The sequence below is a fragment of the Hippopotamus amphibius genome, chromosome 15 (assembly GCF_030028045.1).
Source record: "Hippopotamus amphibius kiboko isolate mHipAmp2 chromosome 15, mHipAmp2.hap2, whole genome shotgun sequence".
In the NCBI taxonomy this organism is placed as follows: domain Eukaryota; kingdom Metazoa; phylum Chordata; class Mammalia; order Artiodactyla; family Hippopotamidae; genus Hippopotamus; species Hippopotamus amphibius.
In genome coordinates, this window is record NC_080200.1 from 19746469 (window position 1) to 19773423 (window position 26955).

At 36.3% G+C, this 26955-nt stretch overlaps 1 pseudogene; it reads left to right on the forward strand.

The window, feature by feature from the left end:
* The first annotated feature begins 21834 nt into the window (after positions 1 to 21834).
* LOC130836316 (putative olfactory receptor 7A2) lies at positions 21835 to 22858 on the forward strand (annotated as a pseudogene).
* The last annotated feature ends 4097 nt before the right edge of the window (positions 22859 to 26955 follow it).

The window sequence follows — 26955 nt, forward strand, 5'->3', positions numbered from 1 at the left end:
TACAAGAAACCCATTTCAGACCCAGGGAAACATACAGACTGAAAGTAAGGGGGGAGTGGGGAATAAATGACAAATGGAAGTCAGAAGAAAGCTGGAGCAGCAATACTCATATCAGACAAATTAGACTTAAGTAAAGACTATTACAAAAGACAAGGAAGGACACTACATAATGATCAAGGGATCAATCCAAGAAGAAGATGTAACAATTGTAAATATCTATACACCCAACATAGGAGCACCTCAATACATGAGGCAAATGCTAACAGCCATAAAAGAGGAAATCGACAGTAACACAATAATAGTAGGAGACTTTAACACCCCATTTACACCAATGAACAGATGATCCAAACAGAAAACAAATAAGGAAACACAAGCTTTAAATGACACATTAGACTATCTCAACTTAACTGATATTTATATGACATTCCATCCAAAAACTACAGAATATGCTTTCTTCTCAAGTGCAGACAGAACATTCTCCAGGATAGATCACACCTTGGGTCACAAAACAAGCCTTGGTAAATCCAAGAAAATTGAAATCGTATCAAGCATCTTCTTTGACCATAACACCATGAGACTAGATATCAATTACAGGAAAAAGAACTGTAAAAAATACAAACACATGGAGGCCAAACAATGTTATTAAACAACTAAGAAATCACTGAAGAAATCAAAGTGGAAATCAAAAACTACCTAGAAACAAATGACAATCAAAACACAACAACCCAAAACCTATGAGATGCAGCAAAAGCAGTTCTAAGAGGAAAGTTTATAGCAATGCAATCCTATCTCAACAAACAAGAAAAAAATTGAATAAACAACCTAGCCTTACACCTAAAACAATTAGAGAAAAAAGAATAAACAAACCCCAAAGTGAGCAGAAGGAAATAAATCATAAAGATCAAATCAGAAATAAATGAAAAAGAAATGAAGGAAACAATAGCAAAGATCAATAAAACTAAAAGCTGGTTCTTTGAGAAGATAAACAAAATGGAAAAAGCATTAGCCAGACTCATCAGGAAAAAAAAAGGGAGAAGACGCAAATCAACAGAATTAGAAATGAAAAAGGAGAAGTAACAACTGACACTGCAGAAATACAAAATATAATGAGAGACTACTACAAGCAACTATACGCCAATAAATTGGATAACTTGGAAGAAATGGATAAATTCTTAGAGAAGTACAGTCTTCCAAGACTGAAGTAAGAACAATTAGAAAATATGAACAGACAAATCATGAGCACTAAAATTGAGATTGTGATTAGATCAGGATCTCCCTGGAGAAAGTGGAAATAATGTTGCCTTGCCCTGATAACAAAGCCCCTTTTCAGCTGGAAGTAGACGACCCATCTCATGGCAGCATTTTTCTCCATTATGAGAAGGGGGGAGTATGATAAGCTTAAACAGGGCAAAAAACACCAAATTAGGAGAAATTTATGGGCCCAGCTGTATATCTTCCATTGGAATTTATGACCCCTGGTAGTGGTTAACATATGCAGGGAAGCACTCATTGAATTGTAAAGCTCTTTGATGATTACCTGAATGTTTGTGCTTATTAACTCCTAGAAAAAGGTATATAATTATGGGCCTTAGAGCCTGTTTTCAGGTCTTTCTTTACCCCTTTGTGGTGTCTGTGCCAGAAGCTGTTGTACTCTCTTCTTTATAAACTGTTATTCTGTTACGTATACCTGAGCAATGGCTTGTTACTGATCCCAAGGAGAAATTCTTTTCCTTCAGAGATCATGAATCCACTCCCTAGACAGTTTTACGGCAATGGTAAATGGGAGTGTTTTCTTAATTTCTCTTTCTGCTCTTTCGTTGTTAGTGTACAGGAATGCAAGAGATCTCTGTGTATTACTTTTGTATTCTGCTACTTTAGTAAATTCTTCAATTAGTACTAGCAGTTTTCTGTATAATATCATGTCATCTGCAAAGAGTGACAATTTTAATTCTTCTTTTCCAATTTGGATTCCTTTTATTTTGTTTTCTTCTCTGATTGCTGTGGCTGACACTTCCAAAACTATGTTGAATAATAGTGGTAAGAGTGGGCACCCTTGTCTTATTCCTCTTCTTAGAGAGAATGCTTCAGTTTTTCATCATTTAGAATGAAGTTGGCTGTTTGTTTCTCATATACGGCTTTTATTATCTTGAGGTAGTTTCTTTCTATGCCCATTTTCTGGAGAGTTTTAATCATAAATGGATGTTGAAGTTTGTCAAAAGCTTTTTCTGCATCTATTGAAATGATCATATGGTTTTTATCCTTCAGTTTATTAATATGATGTATTCCATTGATTTGTTTGTGTATATTGAAGAATCCTTGCATTCCAGGGTTAAACCCCACTTGATCATGGTGTATGATCTTTTTTAATGTGCTAGTTGGATTCTGTTTGCTGGTATTTTGTTGAGGATTTTTGCATCTATATTCCTCAGTGATATTGGCCTGTAATTTTCTTTTCCTTTGTGGCATTTTTGCCTGGTTTTTGTATCAGGCTGACGGTGGCCTTGTAGAATGAGTTTGGGAGTATTCCTCCTTCTGCTAAATTTTGGAAGAGCTTGAGAAGGATAGGTCTTAGCTCTTCTCTAAATGTTTGATGGGATTCATCTGTGAAGCCATCTGTCCTTGGGCTTCTGTTTGTTGGGGTATTTTTTAATAACAATGAATTTTCAGTACTTGTGATTGGTCTGTTCATATTTTTGATTTCTTCCTGGTTCAGTCTTGGAAGATTGAACTTTTCTAAGAATTTATCCATTTCTTCCAGGTTATTCGATTTTCTTGGCATGTAGTTGCTTGTAGTAGTCTCTCATGATCTTTTGTATTTCTGTGATGTCAATTTTTATTTCTTTTTTGTTTCTAATTCCATTGATTTCTATCTTCTCCCCTTCCTTCCTGATGAGTCTGGCTAATTGTTTATCAATTTAGTTTCTCCTCTCAAAGAACCAGCTTTTAGCTTTATTGATCTTTGCTATTGTTTCCTTCATTTCTTTTTATTTATTTCTGATCTGATCTTTCTGTTTTCTTTCCTTCTGCTCACTATGTTTTTTTTTTTTTTTCTCTCTTATTTCTCTAATTGTTTTAGGTGCAAGGTTAGGTTGTTTATTTGAGATTTTTGTTGTTTCTTGAGGTAGGATTGTATTGTTCTAAATTTTCCTCTTAGAACTGCTTTTGCTTCATCCTGTACGTTTTTGGTTGTTGTGTTTTCATAATCATTTCTTTCTAGGGAGATTTTGGTTCCCACTTTGATTTCTTCAGTGATTTCTTAGTTGTTTAATAACTTATTGTTCAGCTGCCATGTGTTTGTATTTTTTACAGTTCTTTTTCCTGTAATTGATATCTAGTCTCATGGTATTTTGGTCTGAGAAGATGCTTGATATGATTTCAATTTTCTTGAATTTACTGAGGCTTATTTTGTTACCCAAGATATTATCTATCCTGGGGAATGTTCTGTTTACACTTGAGAAGAAAGTGTATTCTGTAGTTTTTGGATGTAATTTCTTATATATGTCAATTAAGTTGAGATGGTCTAATGTGTCATTTAAAGCTTGTGTTTCCTTATCTATTTTCTGTTTGGATGATCTGTCCATTGGTGTAAGTGTGGTGTTAAAATCTCCTTTTATTATTGTGTTATTGTCGATTTCCTCTTTTATGGCTATTAGCATTTGCCCTATGTATTGAAGTGCTCCTATTTTGGGTGCACAGATATTTACAATTGCTATATCTTCTTCTTGGATTGCTACCTTGATCATTGTGTAGCATCCTTCCTTGTCTCCTGTAATAATCTTTCCTATAAAATCTAATAAGTTTGATATGAGTATTGCTACTCCAGCTTTCTTTTCACTTCTGTTTACATGGAATATATTTTTCCAATACCTTACTTTCAGTCTGTATGTGTCCCTAGGTCTGAAGTCGGTTTCTTGTAGACAGCATATATAAGGGTCTTGTTTTTGTATCCATTCAGCCAGCCTGTGTCTTTTGGTTGGAGCATTTAATCTATTTATATTTAAGTGAATTATTGACATGTATGTTCCTATTACCATTTTCTTAATTGTTTTGTGTTTATTTTTTAGGTGTTTTCCTCCTCTTGTGTTTCCTGCCTGGAAAAGTTCCTTTAGCAGTTGTTTTAAGGCTGGTTTGGTGGTGCTGAATTCTCTTAGCTGTTGCTTGTCTGTAAAGCTTTTGATTTCTCTGTCAAATCTGAATGAGATTCTTGCTGGGTAGAATTTTCTTGGTTGCAGGTTTTTCTCTTTCAATGCTTTCAATAGATCCTGTCCCTGCCTCCTGGCCTGCAGAGTTTCTGCAGAAAGATCAGCTCTTATCCTTATGGGTTTCCCCTTATATCTTATTTATTGCTTTTCTCTTGCTGCTTTTAATATTTTTTCTTTGTGTTTAATTTTCATTAGTTTGATTAATATGTGCCTCCGTGTATGTCTCCTTGTGTTTATTCTGTATAGAACTCTCTGAGCTTCTTTGACTTGATTAACTATTTCCTTTCCCATGTTGGGGAAGTTTTCTACTATAATCTCTTCAAATATTTTCTCTGACCCACCTTTCTTTCTTTCTTTCTCTTTTTCTTTTATCTCCTGGGATGCCTGTGATTCGAATGTTGGCATGCTTAATGTTGTCACTGAGTTCTCTGAGACTATCTTCCAGTCTTTTTATTCTTTTTTTTCTTTTTCCTGCTCTGTGGTAGTTATTTCTACCATTCTATCTTCTAAATTTCTTACTCATTCTTCTGCCTCGGTTACTCTGCTCTTTACACCATCTAGATTATTTTTACTTTCAGTTATTGTGTTGTTCATTATTGTTTGTTTACTCTTTAGTTCTTAGTTCCTTATTGAATGTTTCTTTTATTTTCTCTATTGTGTTTTTGAGATTTTGGATCATCTTTATTATCATTACTCTGAATTATTTTTCAGGCAACTTATCTATTTCCTCTTCATTTATTTGGTGTTGTGGGTTTTTATCTTGCTCCTTTGCCTGCAAGATATTTCTTTGTTTCCTCATTTTGTCTAAATTATACTATTTGCTGTCTCTTTTCCCTATGCTGCCTAGCAGTAATTCCTCTTGTTTCTGTACTCTGTCCCCTGTAGTGGGGTTCATCCAGTGTTTTGAGTGAACTTTTTGGTGGGAAGGTCTGGTGCCTGATTTCTGGTGTGTAGTTCTGAGTCTTTTCCCTCTGATGAGCAGGGCTGTGTCAGGTGGTTTGTTTTAAAGTATCTGTGAGCTTAATATGGATTTTGGGAATCTGTGTGCTGATGGGTGGGTTTGTGTTCCTGTCTCATTTGTAGTTTTGTGTGAGGTATCCAGCTCTGGCATTTGCAGGCAGTCAGACAAAACTGGGTCTTAGACTCTGATAGAGGCCTCCATGAGATTTCTCTACAGTTAATGTTACTTGTGGTTGAGGACACTGTAGTGGTCTAGCATCCTTGTCTCTGTACTCCCTCCCTAGAGCTTCCAACTTCACTTCTGGTTAACGAATCCAGACTCTAGAAGTTGCTTTTCCCAGAAATAAAGGGGTTTAAACAAGACTATCCAAGCCCCAGACTAATGTTAAAAGATTAAGTCAAACAAACAGATATTAAATCAAGGAAATAGGTACACACAAAAGAAACAAAAAAAAAGTATGAAATAGAACATAAACCACTAGAAGAACCTGACAGAATAACCCCAGGGTGCAATCAGAAAACTAAAGAGAAAACCAAGAAAAATTCAAAACAAAAACAAACAAACAAACAGACAAACAAAAAACAGGCAAATTGTGAAAATGAGGACCAAATATAACAGGGACAAGTAGAAACAGGGAACAAATATAACAAAGAGCAAGAGAACAATCAGATAGACTGAAAATCCCCAAAATGAAATCAAACAATTATAATTAGAACTAAGATAAAGACAAAACCTAATAACAAAAACCAAAGCAGTGTGTCATTTGAAGAATAAAGCAAGGAAACAGAACAGACAAATGGTATTTAATGAAAGTATAATAAGATAAAATAAAAAAAGGATAGAACACAGAGTAACAGAAAAGCATACTATGAGTGGAAATATAAAAAGAAAAAGAAAAAAGGTAAAATAAAAATGTATTAAAGATGAAGAAAAGGGGATAGGGGAGGTAAATTCTGCACTACAAAAAATATAGCTAAAAATAGAAATATGTAAAAAGGCTAAAAGTAAAAATAAAAGTGAAAAATAGTATAAAAATTCACTATAAAACATGGAGACTCCTTAGCACTAAGATAAAAAAAAAAAAAAAAGCTATAACTGACCACAGAATGGATCAGATCAACAGAATTGATAATAATAATTCTGTTTCCTTGGGGTCTCAGCTGTGAGTGTCCTTGTACATGGCTTGAACCTCAGGCCACCTTCACCTCCCCTAGAGGCCCTCTTCTGCCTCTGGGTTGGAATCTAGACCTGCTGTGGGTCCTATAGGATCCACTTAGGCTCTGATACAGCCCAGTTCCCACATGTGCCTGCTCCCACAGTCCATAGCTGCCAAAACTAGACCTTTTTCATTTGTGGGAACATTCATTGTCTACTCTGATAGTCCAAAGTCATAGGACTGATCTAGCTGATCATGGGCATTTGGTCTGCAGTCTGTATATCTGATAGAAAGATTTTAGAATCTCTTCCTTAGTCACCCTGTTTCTGGTGTTCAGCTTTGGAGTAGTCCTTGCTTCTGCTTGTGGTCTAGCCACCAGAGTCTGGTCCTGAGTCTGCCTTGGAGCACTTTGGGTCTGCCTCAGTGAGGGTTTCCTTTATTGTTCATCTGCAGACACAGGTGTGTGGAGAGAAGCTTTGACAGTGCCTCCTCTCACTGGGTGTGACTCAACAGTAATGCTCTGCTTGGAGTGTGGGAGCACTGAGAATGACACTGAATGTGCAGGGATGCCAGCAGCCACAGGTATAGGAAATCTGGCCTTAGTGTGGTTCTTTGCTGGTGCCTGGTGCAAGATGCCTGATGGGCAGCCCTTGGGGGCTTTTTGTATTACTCTGCAACCAGAAAAGCTTCCTTTATTGTTCATCTGTAGGCACTGGTGTGTGGGGAGAGAGATTGTACAATAGTGGCTACTTCCCCTGTGTGTGAGCCAGCAGTAGGGAGTCATGGGAGCCCTGGCAGCTGTGGCAGTGCCAATTGCAGAGGGAAGCTGGTGAGCTTGGGTGTAATAGGATTGTCTCCAGAGATGTCCTTCTCTGAGGCCTTCTTCTGGCTCTCAGCAGCAGGCACATCAGGCCAGAACCCCTGGGGGGCTTTTTCTATCCCTTGTCCACTGGGACAGCCAGGCCCAGAGGGGGCCTCCCTTTGTGCGTCACAGGCATTGAAAGAGAGGCTACAACAGTGACTCCTCCCCACTGCTTTTGAGTCAGCAGTAGCACGCCACCACATCACCACCCAGCTTTCTGTAGTAGGAATTATCCGCTGTGGATTTCTTCTCTCCTGTCCCCTCAGTCTCGTCTCCCCACAGCCAACAACGCTTCTCACCCTGAGCCAGGTCTCCAGTTGCCACCCTCCAGCTCCCAGACCCCCTGTACAGCTGTGAACCCACGTCTCAGTCCGAGAGCCTCTGTATGTTTCTCACTCTTTCTTGTCTAACAGAGATCGGCCACCTTGCACTCTTTGGACAGTCTTAAATTCCTGCCTTCTGACCCGATCAAATTTGTCATTGGAGAGGTGGTTTCCCCGTCAGATAAACGGGATCTGCCTGAATTCGGCAATCTCTCTTCTGTTTTGGGTCCCTGCACCCCAGGGTGTTGGACTTGACCCTTTCCTTTTTTATCCTCCTCTCTCTCTCTCTCTCTCTCTCTTTTTTTTTTTTTTTTTCTTGATCCATCCTACCCAGTTATGTCAGGATCTTTGCAGTCCTTTCTGGTGTCCAAGGCCTTCTGCTAGTGTTCAGCCATTTTTCTATGGGAATTATTGCATCTTTTGATATATTCCTGATGCATCTCAAATTTCTGGAGAGCTCAGGGATGGTGCAACATCCTCAAGAAGGGGCAGAGAACCTGACAGGGGCCACTGCCTCAAACCTGAGACCTGACACCTGAAGGACACTGGAGAGAGGACAGTGGATATAGCCATCACCAGGAGGGGGCTGCCTGTACCACCTGGTCTGACCCCCAGAAAGTCCCTCTTCAAAGCATCCTCATTCTTAGTGGCAGCACCTGTCTTCTCTTACTGTCTCTGGTGTGGAGACAGGCAGCTGGTCACCTCTATGGCCCCATCAGCAAGAAGAGCAATGAGCACCCCACACCAGGTATGGGCCATGGCCCTGCCTAAACTTGTGTTAATAATGGTTGCTGTTATTTTATATTTTTTCTTTCAGAGTTCCATCTTACTCTTTTATTCAATATTATTTAATAAAGTTATTTTGAATCAACAATGTATTTAATCTGGTTTTATTTCCCCTGATATTCCTTTTATTTTATAAATTATGTTTTATAAAAATGTGTTTCTATATAAATGCATGTCTTTATGAAACCACAAGAGTGAACAAAGCAGGTGAGGTCCCTGCCCATTTGGATCTCACATTTCAATGGAGAAACAAGAGTACAGTAAAATAAATGCTTGTACAACAAAATGTCATTAAGCATAAACCAGATGAAGAAAGGAGTAGATTTTTGTGTCATGTGGAGGAGTTTATAGTGTATCTTGTGGGAAGGAATTTGCCTTTGGGACAAGAATCAGAAACAGAAGTAGAGTGTGACCAATGGGTTTGTCAAAAGAGATCAAAACACAAAGCCCAAGAATAAGAAAGAAAGATACCATATAAGAAAGATGAGAAGAGGGCAGCCTCATCCAATATTGGACCATATTAAAAACAAGTGTGGTCAAATACAGAAAAGACAGGAATAACAAATTCCCCCACCTCAGGAGAATGAGGTGCACAATGTAACGAGGCAAGTGAACCAAAAAAGATTCAGTCTGTGTGTGGTCCCTTGAGTCTGGAGTCACTTCAGCACCCATGCTGCTGTCTGTTCTCTCTGCAGCCTGTCTCTTCTGTCGGGCTCTTTATTCATATTGCTTTTCCCTCAGCAATAACTAGCCTTCTTTTAAAACTATTCTTGAGTTTACTGCAATGCAGAAATTTTTGTGACTGTGTCCTAGAGTAAAATAGGAAACTTAGACATGATCTAGTGTGTGTGCACAGGCAAGGAATAAACAACATGTATGCACATGTGCATACACATGTACACATATCAACAAATAAAACCAAAACAAAACAAATAAAAATGTATTATGTATGACACACTCTGATATTTTCTTCTGTGTTTTATGTATTATTTTTATTCTTACAAGCCAACTGTTCTGACCCTATAATAGGTCTGGTTCTCAGAATATGGAAAACATTCCTCCAGCATGTCTTCCAAAATTATGTTAGTGTTTCCCTGCTTTTTATTCCATCATCATCAGCAATTTCTTTGAGAATATATTTTTTCATTCCTTTATGCCATATATATTCATTCAGCTACTGTTCCCAAATAAAGTAAATCTGAGGGGTTTGAGGAGTATGTATAATATTCATACATGCCTCAAGGCACTCACAGTCTAGCAGAGAATAAAAGATGTGTAATTAAATAAAAATGACACAATGATAACCATATGTCTAAATTACTGTAAGAGGAAGTGTCCTTTTGAAAAGGACACTAAAAAATAATCATGAATGAGATAACCTCGGCAGTCTTAAAAAGGAGATGAAGTTTTGAAGATAGAGAGGGGTGAAATAGTCCAAATAGACCAGTGATTGATTCTCCATATAGAGGGAAGCAGGTGTGTGTAGGTTCTGAGTCTTGAGCTTGTGGCATCAAGTTCACTATTTTTGATATTGATGAGGGTGAGGGCAGCATGAGGGTGAAGTTGGTAGTTCATTCATTGAGTGTCAAGACTAGGGTTTGAAGCTATAGAATTTGGTGTTCACATTGCAGTGAGAAATCACTGGGAAATGATTAAGTCAGTGAGTTGGACAATCTGCTTTGTAATATAGAAAGTTTTGTCTGGGTCAGTGTGATATTGGCTTGAGGAAGGCCAGTCAGTGATAGTCGGGTAAGATGACAAGGAACTGAAATAAGTCTGTGGGACTGTAAACCAGGAGGTGGGAAGCAATGGAGACATTTGAGAGGAAGAAGAAAAAATCAGTCCAATTTCATTGCCAGTGGTAACCTTTCATTTACTAACAGGAAGGTACTATGCTAAGCTTTGAACATATTTTGACTAAATATGACAATGACCTTAGGAGAACAGATACCACTATGCCTCCTATTTGATTGAGGATATTAACATTTAGAATGTTCCCAGTGACTCTCCAAGTTCAAACAGCATACTTGCTCATCCAAAATTCAACACAAGAGTTTTAAATTACAAAAGTTTTTGCATTTGATATCATTTAGAAAAGTACTTTACCAAATAAGTTTGTTAAATCCTCCACTTTTGATGTATTTTGTGTATATTCTTTTGTGAATTTTTGATTTATTCCCAATTATCAATTTTTCTATTAGAATGTTCAATTTGTCAGATAATTTTATAATGCAAATATACCATTTCTTTCTTTTTTTTGGATAAAATGCTTTTTGTTATTTTATTCTTCTGGGAATCATGGGCATATACCTGGGTCGAAAGGTTGCTGTGACCAAGGAAGCTTTATCCTTATCACAAACTCTAGGGATCCCCTGAGTTTCCCACCCACACTGCAACATATATTTTTAATTCCTCTCTCTTGGGTTTTGGAATTAATTTTTTTATGTTTTTAAATGCTGGACACAAAATGGTCATATTAAAAAGGAGCCCTATTTTACATGCCCAGGAAAGACTTAACAACTGGACTTTAGGTATATTACTACATTTGGGGGGAAAGATAATCTAATGTTCACAGCTTGGCTTGTGCCATTGTTTTCCTAATTATTGCAGATAGAAGTGAGATTAGCCTGGTAGTAATATCAACTCAGGAGGCCATAGTGTGTGTGTGTGTGTGTGTATGTGTGTGTGTGTGTGTGTGTGTGTGTGTCTGTGGGTTGTGGGGCATGAGAATTTCTCAAGGCAGGGAAGGGGTACTTGAGCCCATATTCTTCAATATAAGACCCTTAAAATACAGGTCCCAGAATATTAACCAACATAAAATAAAATAAGAGAGGACTCATTTCTATTCACAGGATTTCTTGGAAACAAAATTAATAAAGTATAGTAGCACAGTGATCTTGTTCTGCTCATGTCCTTACACCTGGACCTATTTCAGGTGGGCTTTTCCAACATTCTATGCTCCTGCTTCTCCCCCACCTACCACTGGCCAACTGACACCAGTCCTGGACTCCTCTTCAGCCCCACTGCCTGCAGCAGGCACACATGGTACACACAAAGGTCACCCCTTGAGTACCTCGCACTGGTGGCAAGGAGGCCTGTGTTTCTGGGCCCAAGGACTGAAATACTCAGAGAAACAGTTCTTTTCAGGTTGCCACCCCCAGGGCACAACGAAGAAAGTAGAATAAAACATTTCCTCAAGTGTTCCTGTGAAAAAGGCCCATTCACGTTTCCTGGAGCTTCAGCCTGAGGTGCAGGTTTTACATACATCCCATAGGAGGGTGGGTCCAAAATTATCTGCATTCTGGCTTTAGAATTTACAGAAGTTTTAATATAATCAGACTGTAGATAATTTTTTTCTCACTCTCATATTTAGAGGCTATGGAGGAGCTTGTAGGGGAAAAAGCTGAGGGGAAGCCATGTCTGTGATCTCCCTAGGCCTCTCTACAGCTCACAGGTACCCCCCCCAAAAAAATAAGCTTATACACTCATATGGATCCCCAATGATTTCAGCTGACCAAGTGGACAACTCTTATGCCTGGTCCTCACCAACACTTATTTCTTGTCTCTTAATGATAGCCATTCTGATAATTGTGAGGTAGAACACATTGTGGTTTTTAATTTGCATTTAACTTATAAATAGTGATATAGAACATCTTTTTTATATGTGTGTTGCACATTGATATGTTTTCTTTGGAAAATATATCTATTCATTTCTCTGCCCACATTATAATTTTTTTGATGTTGTCACATACTTTATATATTTTGAATACTAATCCCTGTTGGATATGTCATTTGCAATGATCTTTTCCCATTCAGTAGGCTGCCTTTTTGGTTAGTTGATAATTTTCTTCACTGTGCTAAAGTTTTTGAGTTTGAAGCAGTCCCATCTGTTTCTTTTTGCTTTTGTTTGTCTTACCTGAGAATACAGGTCCAAAAAATATATACATTGCTACCAGTGTCAAAGAGTGAATTGCCTATGTTTCATCCTAGTAGTTTTATGGTTTCAGGTCTTACAGTTAATTCTTTAATCTGTTTTGAGTTTGTTGTGGTACAAGTTGTGAGAAAGTATTCTAGTTAGATTCTTTTGCGGGTAGCTATCCAGTTTTCCCAGCACCACATATTCAAGAGGTTGTCTTTTCATGATTGTATATTATTGCTGCCTTTTTCATAGATTAGTTGACCACATAAACATTGATTTCTTTGTGAGCTCTCTGTTCTGTCCCACTGATCTATATGTCTATTTCTGAGCAAGTACCATACTGTTTTAATTACTGCAGCCTTGTAATATATGTTATCAGATAATGTGATAGCTCCAGCTTTGTTCTTCTTTCTCAATATGGCTTTGGCTATTTGGGTTCTTTTGTTTTGACAGACAACTTTTAGAATTATTTGTTCTAGTTCAGTAAAACAAAAAGAAAAAAGAAAAAAAGAAAAATGGGGGCCTTTGCTATTTTGATAGAGATTACATTGAATCTGTAGATTGCATTGGGTAGTATAGTCATATTAACAATATTATTTCATTCCCTGAGCATTGTATATTTTTCCATTTGTTTGTGTCACTTTCAATTTATTTCATGAAAGTTATAATTTTCAAAATTAAAGTCTTTTACCACTTTGGTTAGACTTACTTCTAGGTATTTTACATTTTGATGTGACTCTGAATTGTATTTTTTCTTAATTTCTCTTTCTGATAGTGTGTTATTAGCATATAGAAATCCAACATGTTTCTGTATATTACTTTGTATCCTGAAACTTTTCTGAATTTATTTATTTGTTCTAATCACTTTTTGGTGTTGTCTTTAGGATTTTCTCTAGATAACATCATGTCAACTGCAAACAGTGACAGTTTACTTCTTCCTTTCCAGTTGGATTATTTTTATTTCTCTTTCTTATTTGATTGTTTTGGCTAGGATTTCCAATATTGTGTTGAATAAAAGTGGTAAAAATGCTTTGCCTTGTTCCTGATCTTAAAAGAAATGCTTTTAGCTTTTCACCATTGAGTATAATGTTGGCTGAAGTTTTGTCATATATGGCCTATACTATGTTGAGGTATCTTCCTTTATACCCACTTTCTTGACAGTTTTTATTGTAAATTAATGTTGAATTTTGTCAAAATTTATTCTGCATCTATTCAGATGATCTTATGATTTTTATTCTTCAGTTTATTAATTTGAAGTATCACATTGATTGATCTTTGGATATTTAACCATCCTTGCATCCCTGGGGTAAATCTCACTTGGTCATTGTGTATGATCAAATTTGGCTTGCTAGTATTTTGTTGAGGATTTTTTCATCTATATCCATCAGTGTGATTGACCTGTCATTTTCTTTTTTGTGGTGTCCTTGTCTAGTTGAACAATGAAGTTATCACAGTCTCTGGAATGAGTGAATATACTATTCATTCAAAATGACATGCAAATATGAGTTTTTACACAGATGTTCTAAGACTATCTGCACATGAGTAGCACAGGCCCATAGCCTCACTACTCAGAGTGATCCACAGACTAAGATCTGTACCATCAACATCACCCAGAAGATATTTTTAATTTTCAGGATATCTGGGCCCACCAAGACCTGATGAATCAGAATCTGCGTTACAGCTACAACCATGGGTGATTCCTATGTACATTGAAGTTGGGGAAATGCTGGCCTAGAATAGGCTTTCTCACCTTCTTGTGTTGACACTGGGGGCTGGAAATTTATTATATTGAGTATTGTAGGTGTTTAGCAGCATTCCTTCAGACATTGACAAACATCCCCGGGGCGAAGTGATCTCTGGCTGAAATTGGCCTACAGTTTGAAAACTGGAAGCATCCTGACAGAATTCCAATTAAGGTCATTTTCTTACTCAGTTTGAACCTTCAGGCAGATCATTAAATTCTTTAAACACATTTCTGCAATGTGGAAAGATGCTCATAATAATATTACCTCCTAGCATGATATTTTTTTTTTTTCTAAAAGTTAAATCAGACAATGCCTATAAGAAGCTAAGATCAGGTTAATAGTATCAAAATATCTAAATGTAACTTTTAAAATTAACACACCATTTGTAGTGAAGTACTAAATGACAGCTCTTAACTTGTGATAAAGTATGAAATCCCTAATTTTTTGGACAAATGTATCAAGAAGCCAGAGAATATGGTGCCCAAGATTACATATCAAAGGAGCACAGTTTTCTCCATGGTTGAAGAAGGAAAGAACAATTTTCTGAGGATAAAAGGGCTGTGTACCCACCACAAATTAATCTTTTAAGGATCAAAATGACCTGGTCCTGAAAGGTACCTTAGTCTCAGTCTTTGGAAAAGATATTAATTCAGGGTTGGGATAAGGTGGTTGAGGTTATACCTCTGAAAAACAGTCAAAATCAAGGACATGTATTAATAAAAACTGGATTCACTTGACCTCAAACCTGGTCTCTTGGGAGACCAGAGTATCATTGGGAAAAAGTGCATTTCTGTCTATTCCAGAGGCCCAAAGGGAAATCATGTACTTAGCAGTTGGAATAATGGGAGGAAAATGTGCCTAATGAGCAGGTATAGAGCTATTAATATCTCCCCTGCTGTGTAGTCCCTTAATGTTTGCATCCCTAACCTAGACAGGGTGGGGTAGTTGATTTGGAGTTATAAGTCTGGATCAGGGTTCAGTGTTTCTCCATGCTCTGCAGTCTTTTTTGGTGACAGATCTTCAGTCCTCATCATCAAAAATCCAAACAGTAACTCAGACTTCCATAAGCAACCTCCCTATCAGAGACCCCATCCAGCTAAGTCTGCAAGTCCAGAAGGTAATCCAGGAAAGATTCAAAGTAAATGAAACCTTTGAGCTTTTATCTGAAGTCACCTAAGATACAATCAGCCTAGCCCAGGAATGAGAGATTATTGTGTTTGTATTCATAGTTAACTCATTATGTAGAACTGATTTATTTAATATGTTAATAAGGATGTGTCTCTTTGAATCTGCAATGCCAGTTGACAATTAAGTGACGAGAATGGAGGTGTAATTTGATGACACCGTAAAATAAGTGAGACAAATAAAATGGTTCCAGTAAAATTAAAACATATGTGAGTTTTATTGTTCAGAGGAAGAGGAATGTACAGTATTATGTATGAAGGGCTATGCAAGAAATTAAGAGTATTTTTTAAATTTCTAAGTTGTGGTATATTTGAGCATGTTCTATATTCATTAAAAAGATCCAGATCAAAGGAGGTAGATATTACCCTGCAAGAGCAGTTCATGAGACATCCATGTTGTATATTAACAGAATCTTCTCTCATGTTGTATATTAACAAGAAAAAATGCATTTAATTACTCTGAAGAAGAATACTAGATACATTTTCTTGCAGTTATTTCATTAGTGTTGAGTCTGCATTTTTTGGGGGGGATTGTTGCACATTTGCATTCTCTATTGAAATTGAATGTGAAAGTTCTTTGCACAGTTTATATACGAGGGTCTAAGTCTTTAAATATTGTTTTTCATTCCATACTTTCAGGAAAAAAAAAAGATTTTTCCACTAACTTTACTGTTTGGTGCCAATTCTTATATATATATGTATGTGTATATATATATATAAGAATTGCCTGTGTGTGTGTATATATATATATATATATATATATATATATACACACACACAGATGTGTTGGGGGAATGTGTGAAAGTGTATACATTTCGTGTGGTCAGTTCTATTAGTTAATCAAGCCATGCCCTCGCATACTACATTTTGTACATAGAAAGTTTTTCTGCATCCTTTGCATAATAACTTTTATATGTGTTGTGTTCTTATTTCACATCTATTTTTCTGTATTAGTAGTTTTTTTTTCTTTTTGAGGTTAGATGTTTTAAAAAATAGCAATCAATTTCTCACTTCTTGTGGATGACATTCTTTTGCGTTCAATTAACTACTGCCTCTATTTTCATAAGCACATTGGAATTGTTTATATTTGTGTTGATAGAAAGTATAATTTTAGATACTGCTTCTGCTTTCTAAAAATTGTATGCTTATATTTTTTTATTTAGAGGTCTTTGCCATTATAATCTTTAATTAGAGACACGTAATGTGATTAAAATTATATTTATATGTTTTTTAATGTCAGTCTTAGATTTTTATTAAATATCATTTCATACAATTGTTTCCATCCAATAGTCTTTCCTAGTTTTATATTTTCCTTACTGTTTTTATTTTATGAATTTTCATTACCTTAATATTTTTATATTAAATGCACACACTTTAAAAACACAAAATGGAAAAAAATATGAGGTTTCATCTGCACATTTGGATTTTAAATCATAATGGAAAATGTCTATTATAATAATATAAATGAATTAATGTGATATAATGTCCTCAGAGATAAAGCATGCATTAAAATTTAAATTTTCATGGTCTCTGTATGATTTTATGGTGGGTAAGCCTCTGTATGTTGATCAGGAACAGAACAAGGTCTAGAGTTTCTCCATGAGATATGACAAAACAGAGATCAAAGCCAAAGCTCAGTCATAAAAGAAAATAATGCCACAAAATAAAACGAGAGAAGGGCCATTTTTTTTTTTAATTTTCTGTTTAAAACTGTGGCCAAATAAGCATGGATAGGTACAGGAATCACAGTTAGATTGGGGGCATGAGGTGCATACTGTGAAGAGGCAAGTGGAGCAATAAAGGTCCAGTTGCTGCGTTTTTCCTTGAGACTGAGGTGAATTTGGCACCCACACGGCTGCCTGTTCTCTCTGCAACCTGGCTCCGCTGTTGAGCTCTCCATTTGTGTTTCTTTTCCTTCATTAGTAGGACTTCCCTTTTTAAACTATTATTGCCTTTACTGCAGTGGATTCTAGATGTTTTTGACTATGGATTAAATCCATGCCTTTATTTTGTGAGCCAACATGCTTGCTCACAAAACGTTGAAGAACAAAACATATGCACACACATGCACACTCACATGCACTGAACAAAGAGAGCCACAAAACAATTTTTCATAGACCCTTACTATGCATGATACCCCCTGGTTGTTTGATTCTGTTCTATTTAATTCTTACAAACCAGAGTCTGAAACCCTAATGGGTCTCAATCTCAGAATATGGAATACATTTATCTAGTGTATCCTATACTCCTATGTTAGTACTTTTGTCTCTCCATATCTGTGGGTTCCATACCTGTGGATTCACCCAACCACAGATCAGAAATATTTCAAAAAATTCCAGACAGTTCCAAAAAGCAAACATGAATTTGAAATGTACAACTATGATAAACTGTAAACTCTATGCTTTACCTTACGTCCCAATGACTTGTGTTTTTATCCTTTTATTTTTTATTTTTACTTTTTTTAATTTTTTCACCTTTGTTGGAATATAATTGCTTTACAGTATTGTGTTAGTTTCTGCTGTACAACAAAGTGAATCAGCTTTATGTATACATATATCCCCGTATCCCTTCCCTCTTGAGCCTCCCTCCGACCCTCCCTAGCCCACCCCTTTAGGGCTTCATGAAGCACTGAGCTGATCACTGTGTGCTCTGCAGCAGCTTCCCACTAGCTATCTATTTTACATTTGATTGTGTATATATGTCAGTGCTATTCTCTCACTATGTGCCATCTTCCCCTTCCCTCCCTGTGTCCTCAGGTCCATTCTCTACATCTGCATCTCTATACCTGCCCTGCCACTAGGTTTGTCACTACCATTTTTCTAGATTCCATGTATATATATATATATATATATATATATCTCAACTCACACAGCTCAGAATGGCCATCCTCAAAAATCCAGAAACAATAAATGATAGAGAGGATGTGGAGAAAAGGGAACGCTCTTGAACTTTTGGTGGGACTGTAAATTGACACATCCACTATGGAGAACAGTATGGAGGTTCCTTTAAAAAGCTGAAAATAGAACTACTATATGACCCAGAAATCCCACTACTGAGCATATACCGGGAGAAAACTATAATTCAAAACGTTACATGTACCACAATGTTCATTGCAGCATTATTTACAATAGCCAGGACATGGAATCAACCTAAATGTCCATCGACAGATTAATGGATAAAGAAGATGTGACACATATACACAATGGGATATTACTCAGCCATAAAATGGAAGACAATTGAATTATTTGTACTGAGGTGGATGGACCTAGAGCCTGTCATACAAAGTGAAGTCAGAGAAAAACAAATACTGTATGCCAATGACATTTTGAGTAACTGTAAGTTTGCATCTTTTGACTCCCTTTACCCAATTTACTCAGCATTTGTCTCTGGAAACCACCAATATTTTCTCTGTTTCTATAAGCTTGTTTTATTGTTGTTGTTGCTTAGTCTGTGGTTTTTGTTGCTGTTTTAGATTCCACATGTAAGTGAGATTATACAGTATTTGTCTTTGTTTGAATTTTTTACTTGAAACAGTCAAGGTCCTTGCATGCCGTCACAAATAGCAATATTTCATTACTTTTTATGGCTAAACTTAAAAGGCATAGCTTTTTTATTCTTTCCCATTGATGGGAATTGTATTGAACCTGTAGGTTTCTTTGGGTAGTGTAGACATTTTAATAATATTAATTTAATATTTAATAATATTGATTCTTTCAATTATGAGCAGTGTATATCTTTCCATTTATCTGTGTCTTCTCCAATTTCTTTCATTAATATCTTAAATTTTTCAGTGTGCAGGTCTTATGCCTCCCCAGTTAAATTTATTCCTAGGTATTTTATTCTTTTGATGCAATTGTAAATGGGATTATTTCTTAATACCTACATTTAATAGTTTGTGGTTAATGTATAGAATTGCAACAGATTTGCAATTGATTTTTTGTTCTACAATTTACTGAATTTATTTATGTTTAACAGCTTTTTTCTTGTGGCATCTTTAAAGTTTTCTCAACATAAAATTATGTCGTCCACAAATGGTGACAGTTTAACTTCCTTCCAATTTAAATACATTTTATCTTTTTTTTGAACTATTTCTCTGACTAGAACTTCCAAAACTATTTTGAATAAGAGCAGCAAGAGAAAATACAATATAAGGGATGAAAAATTGCAAAAAATATGATATGACAAGGGATTAATATCAAAAATATATAAATAACTCATACAACTCAATAGGTAAAAAAAAAAAGATAATAACCCAATTTAAAAATGGACTTGATTAGACATTGCACCAAAGAAGATATATGAAAGTCCAACAGGTTTTTGAAAAAATGTTCAACATCACTAGTCATTAGGGAAATTAAAAACACCATGAGATATTGCCTCACAGTTGTTATAATGGTTATCTCCAAAAAGACTATAGTTAAAAAATGTTGTCATTTGTGTGGATTAAAGGGAACAGTTGTGCACATTTAGAAGGACTGTAAATCGGGACAGTCAGTATGGGAAAAAGTATGGAGGACAGACAGAATAATAAAAATAGAAATAACATATGATCCAGCCACTCTAACTCTGGGAATATATCTAAAGAAACAAAATCACAATCTTGAAAGTTATCTGTACCCTCATGTTCATAGCAACATTATTCACAGTGGCTAAGACATGGAAACAACCTAACTGTTCATGGCTGGGTGAATGGATAAAGACACTGTTGTGAATGTACGCAATGGAATACCACTTAGCCGTAAAAAAACTAGCAAATTCTATAATTTATGGCAGCATGAATGGAGACCATGAAGGCATTATGCTAAGTGAGAAGTCAAACAGAGAGAGACAAATACTGTATGTTCTCACTCAAACATAGAATCTAAAAAAAATAAAAGAAAAAAAGAAAAACAAAGGCAGCAAATAACTCATAGAAAAATAAAACAGACTTGTGGTTATCAGAAGCAGAGGGTTGAGGCTGGGGAAAATAGAGAAAGGATATCAGAACACAAACTTCCTGTTATAAGGTAAGTGAGTCCTAGCTGTAATGTCACTATAGCTAACCATAGCTAACACTGCTGTACAATATATAGGAAAATTGTTGAGAGTAAATTTTATGAGTTATCATCACTAGAAGAAATCTTATTTTTCTTTTTTCTTTTCCTTATTCTTTTCTTTGTATTATATCTATATGAGGAGATGGATATTAGCTTAACCTACTGTGGTAATCATTCCACAATATATATAAATTAAAACTTCATGTTCTGTGCCTTAAACTTATACAGTGATGTATGCCAATTATTTTTCAATAAAACAGGAAAAATAAATAGATCTTACCCTGAACTTTTAAAGTGGTGAGGATAGACACCCTTGTTTTCTTGTTTTTGATCATCGTAGAGGAAAGGAGTTCAGTTTTTCTTCACTGAATATAACATTAGCTGTGGGCTTGTATTATGTGGCCTGTATTATGTTGAGGTTTGTTCCTTCTATACCCAATTTGTTAAGAGTTTTTATCATAAAGAGATGTTGGATTTTGTCCAATGCTTTTTCTGCATCTATTGATATGATCATATGATTTTTAATCTTCATTTTACTAATGTGGTTTATCACGTTGATTGATTCACAGATGTTGAAACATGCATCCCACTTGATCATGACATATGGTCCTTTTTATGTATTCTTGAATTAAGTTTCCTAAGGTTTTATAAGGATTTTTGTATATATGTTCATCAGGGTTGTTGGTCTGTAATTTTCTTTCTTGTGGAACTCTTGTCTAGTTTTGGTATTAGAGTAATGCTGGCCTTATAATATGAATTTGAAACAGTTTCCTCCTCTTCTATTTTTGAATACTTTGTGAAGATTGGTATTATTTCCTTTTTAATGTGTGGTAGAATTCACCAGTGAAGCGAACTCATCCTGAAAAATTTGTTTGTTGGGAGGTTATTCAATCTCCTTAGTAGTAATTGGTAGCTTCAGATTTTCCCTTTCATAATGATTTAGTTGTGGTAGATTGAATTTTTTCTAGAAGTGTATCTATTTTTTCCAGTTTTTCCAACTTGTTGGCATACAATTGTTCATAAGTTCTTTTGCGATTCTTTGCATTTCTCTGGTATCTGTTGTAACATCTCCTCTTTCATTTCTGATTTCATTTGAGTCCTGTCCATTCCTGCTGCCAGGCACACACTTCCACACATAATCTTTCATCTCTCTCCCTCTTTTACTTGAAGTCACTGTTCAAACATCACCTTGTTTTCAGGTCTTGTCTAAATACACATGAAAAATTGAGTGTACTATTCACTAGCTTATTTTTACCTGCTTCATATTTCTTCATAACGTGTGTCACCATCTGAAATGGTATGTAATTTTATTCTTTGCTTATATATTTTTGTCCACCTTTGAAATGTAAGGATTTTTGCTCTTTAGCACATTAAGCTATTGACTAGACAGTAAGTAAAATATGGTCAAACATCAATTTACATTCCTGAAATGTATGAAGAATTTCTTCTTAAAACTGTAGAATACATGACCTCTTAAGGAAAAAGCTTATTGCAACAAAACTTGTGTCCAAGGTGGCACTGAAGATCCACTAAAGAAAATCAGATCCATACACAAAATATTAAAATTAGTTTCTTGACTGCAAAATATAACTGTGGCATTTTAATTGTGTGTATAATGCAAGTTTGTGTGAATATTAGTAATATTATTTCCTTCTTTCCTGGAAGTCACCTCAACCACATGGAAGCAGGTAATGATACACAAAATTCAGAATTTCTTCTTCTGGGATTTTCAGAGGAAGCAGAACTGCAGCCCTTCATATTCGGACTTTTCCTCTCCATGTACTTGACCACTGTGTTTGGGAACCTGCTCATCATCCTGATCGTCAGCTCAGACTCCCACCTCCACACACCCATGTACTTCTTCCTCTCCAACCTGTCCTTTGTAGACATCTGTTTCACCTCCACCATCATCCCAAAGATGCTGTGGAACATCCAGACACAGAACAATGTTATAACCTATGAAGGCTGCATAACACAAATTTATTTTTCCCTACTCTCTGCAGTGTTGGACATCTTTCTCCTGACTGTGATGGCCTATGACCGGTTTGTGGCCATCTGCCACCCCCTGCACTACACAGTCATCATGAACCCCAGGCTCTGTGGATGGCTGGTTCTGGTGTCCTGGATCGTGTGTATCATGAACTCCTTGTTACAAAGCTTAATGGTGTTACAGCTTTCCTTTTGCACAGATGTGGAAATCCCCCACTTTTTTTGTGACCTCAGTGAAATGATCCAACTGGCCTGTTCTGACACATTTCTTAATAACATGCTGATGTATTTTGAAAGTGTTCTGCTGGGTGGTGGTCCCCTGGCTGGTATCCTTTACTCTTACTCTAAGATAGTTTCCTCTATACATGGAATCTCATCAGCTCAAGGAAAGTATAAAGCATTTTCTACCTGTGCATCTCACCTCTCAATTGTCTCCTTATATTTTTGTACAAGCCTAGGAGTGTATCTTAGCTCTGCTGCTACCCATAGCTCACAGTCAAGTAAAACAGCCTCAGTGATGTACACTGTGGTGTACACCCATGCTGAACCCCTTCATCTACAGTCTAAGGAACAAAGACATAAAGGAGGCTCTGAAAAGATTCTTTGGGATGGTGAGTCTAAAAAGGTCAGTTATTCTGAGCCTGGAGAATTGCGCATGACTGGAGGGTTCAAAGCATCAGAGTCAGTATTTGTGATTCTTTAATCAGATTGTGGAAGTAGAACTTGCTCTTTCATTTATTTCCTAGACTTGTCATTTTTTCAACTACTCTACACAATTTAATTATTCACTTTATTAAACTATCTTCTCTCTCAGATAGCTAACAGTTTTCCCTTCTTTTTTTTTCTTCCTGTTTTTCCTACTTTATTCCCAAACTTTGATATCAAAAAATTGGAAATTCCCATTTACTCATGCAACTGCTTGGATTTATTAGAAATAATTTTTTCTCAAATGACAAATGTCACCCCAGGTATCATTCCAATTGAAAAAAGAAAACTTGACAACTAGGCCATTTTTATAACACGCTCGGAGGGTAAAATCTGAGACTACAGTTTTTTACTTCTATGTCCAACATTCCTTTGTGTGTCACATCCTTAACTGGTGTTCCTGATATTGTAGACTTTCAAATACTAGTGTGTTTTACAACATATCACTGAGTTTATTTTCCTAATTAGGATCCTGTTATCTTATTTGGCTTTATGTCCACATTTTCTACCACAGTCATTGGCAAAACTGATTATCACATGCATGTCTGCCAGTGTAATCTACACAGAAACACAAATTGCAATAAATAGATTGACTTAATATCACTTCCAAGTCAGAAATGACATTGAGTATAATGAAGTAAACTTTAAATTACACTTTGTATTATTAGGCATGACATTTTTTCAAGCTGTACATCTACTCATTGAAGTATCAAATACTGGTGTCAACGTATAATGGGAATTATCCATTGAGGTGAAGCATTAATTAACCTGTTTTATGTTTTCTTATTGAATTATCTCTCTCTTCCTTCTTGAGAACTCTAAGTGCTGCCTACATCTATGACTTTTTCCATTGTTCTAAATAGAACATATCACCATTCTAAAGATTGTCATAAACAAAATGAACAGTCAATGGACAATATCATCCACTATATATCTCCCACATACAAAATAATTTCTTCAATTTTCATGATCAAAACTGATTCATAAGAACATGAATTCCTGCCTAGACCTAAGATTCAGCATCAGCAGTTTTGTACACAAACATGCATGTCTTTGCAAGCTCTCCTGGGTATCAGGAAAGGAACATCAAGGAAGTCACTTTTGAATACAGTTATGCAAAAAAATAGAAGAAACTTGATAAGAGAGTAATCAGAAATGCTGTCTTCAAATCTCAGAAGACAGTGAAACATAAGAAGCAGTAGATCATTATCTTTGTCCTCAATATCATTCACTTTGATTATTGCATTTTTCAGTGGGCTGCATAACCAGACATCCAAAAATAAAATGGTGAAATATAATGTATTTATTATCAAATGAGATGGTATGGTTTGGAATTGTTCTGACCTCTGCTAGGTTTCTCATGAGGTTATAATTTGCTGTCAGTCTCTGCATAGTGTTTCTAAGGCTCATCCATGATCCTGTGCCTGGCTGTAGTGCTCTCATGTCTTAAACCAATCTTTAGATAGTTCATTCATTTCTACATCTAGGTTAATATAGTTTACAGGAAAAAAATGAGTTTATCAAATGTAAATTACCTTAATTCATTCCACTGCTCCTATAGGTATTATAATGCTTGGCTTTCTTACCAGTTAGAAGACATATCACCCACATCTATCATTGTGACTCAGCTACCTGTACTCTAGGTCTTACTCTGAGTCATGCATCATTAGAGTTTTTCTTTTAACTATTTTATTGGAGTACAATAGGTAATAAACTGAATATATTTATTTATTTATTTATTTATTTATTTATTTATTTATTTATTGGGGGGGTACACCAGGTTCAATCATCCGTTTTTATACACATATCCCCATCTTCCCTCCCTTCCTTGACGCCCCCCCAAGCCCCCCCCACCCTCCCCGCCCCAGTCCTCAAAGGCATCTTCCATCCTTGAGTTGGACTCCCTTTGTTATACAACAACTTCCCACTGACTATTTTACAGTTGGTAGTATATATATGTCTGTGTTACTCTCTCACTTCGTCTCAGTTTCCGCTTCACCCCCCGCCCCCTCCCATACCTTGAGTACTCCAGTCCATTCTCTGTATCTGCATCCTTGTTCTGGTCACTGAGTCCAACAGTACCATTTTTAGATTCCGTATATGTGAGTTAGCATACAATATTTGTCCTTCTTTTTCTGACTTACTTCACTCTGTATGACAGATTGTAGTTCTATCCACCTCATTACATATAGCTCCATCTCATCCCTTTTTATAGCTGAGTAATATTCCATTGTATATATATGCCACATCTTCTGTATCCATTCATTTGTTGATGGGCATTTAGGTTGCTTCCATGTCCTGGCTATTGTAAATAGTGCTGCAATAAACATTATGGTACAAGTTTCTTTTGGGATTATGGTTTTCTTTGGGTATATGCCCAGTAGTGGGATTACTGGATCATATGGTAGTTCTATTTGTAGTTTTTTAAGGAACCTCCAAATTGTTTTCCATAGTGGCTGTACCAATTTACAGTCCCACCAACAGTGCAGGAGAGTTCCTTTTTCTCCACACCCTCTCCAACATTTGTGGTTTCCAGACTTTGTGATGATGGCCATTCTGATCGGTGTGAGGTGATACCTCATTGTGGCTTTGACTTGCATTTCTCTGATGATTAGTGATGTTGAGCATCTTTTCATGTGTGTGTTGGCCATCTGTATGTCTTCTTTGGAGAAATGTCTATTTAGGTCTTCTGCCCATTTGTGGATTGGGTTATTTGCTTTTTTGGTATGAAGCTTCATGAGCTGCTTGTATATTTTGGAGGTTAATCCTTTGTCCGTTGTTTCATAGGCAATTATTTTTTCCCATTCTGAGGGTTGCCTTTTAGTCTTGTTTATGGTTTCTTTTGCTGTGCAAAAGCTTTTAAGTTTCATGAGGTCCCATTCATTTATTCTTGATTTTATTTCCATGATTCTAGGAGGTGGGTCAAAAAGGATGGTGCTTTGATGGATGTCATATAGTGTTCTGCCTATGTTTTCCTCTAGGAGTTTGATAGTGTCTGGCCTTACATGTAGGTCTTTAATCCATTTGGAGTTTACTTTTGTGTATGGTGTTAGGAAGTGTTCTAATTTCATTCTTTTGCATGTTGCTGCCCAGTTCTCCCAGCACCACTTATGGAAGAGGCTGTCTTTTTTCCATTGTATACTCGTGCCTCCTTTGTCAAAGATAAGGTGCCCATATGTGTTTGGGCTTACTTCTGAGTTCTCTATTCTATTCCATTGATCTTCCTTTCTATTTTTGTGCCAGTACCATACTGTCTTGATCACTATGGCCTTGTAGTATAGTTTGAAGTCAGGAAGCCTGATTCCACCAACTCCATTTTTCCTTCTCAAGATTGCTTTGGCTATTCGGGGTCTTTTGCGTTTCCATACAAATCGTAAGATTTCTTGCTCTAGTTCTGTGAAAAATGCCATTGGTAATTTGATCGGGATTGCATTGAATCTGTAAATTGCTTTGGGTAGTACAGACATTTTCACGATGTTGATTCTTCCAATCCAGGAACATGGTATGTCCCTCCATCTGTTTGTGTCATCTTTGATTTCTTTCATCAATGTCTTAAAGTTTTCTGCATACAGATCTTTTGCCTCCTTAGGCAGGTTTATTCCTAGGTATTTTATTCTTTTGGTTGCAATGGTGAATGGGAGAGTTTCCTTAATTTCTCTTTCTGCTCTTCCGTTGTTAGTGTATAGGAATGCAAGGGATTTCTGTGCATTAATTTTGTATCCTGCTACTTTACTAAACTCATCAATTAGTACTAGGAGTTTTCTGATAGAGTCTTTAGGGTTTTCTATATATAATATCATGTCATCTGCAAAGAGTGACAATTTTACTTCTTCTTTTCCAATTTGGATTCCTTTGATTTCTTTTTCTTCTCTGATTGCTGTGGCTAAAACTTCCAAAACTATATTGAATAATAGTGGTGAGAGTGGACACCCTTGTCTTGTTCCTGTTTTTAGGGGGAATTCTTCCAGTTTTTCTCCATTGAGAACAATGTTGGCTTTTGGTTTTGCATACATGGCTTTTATTATGTTGAGGTAACTTCCTTCTATGCCCATTTTCTGGAGAGCTTTTATCATAAATGGATGTTGAA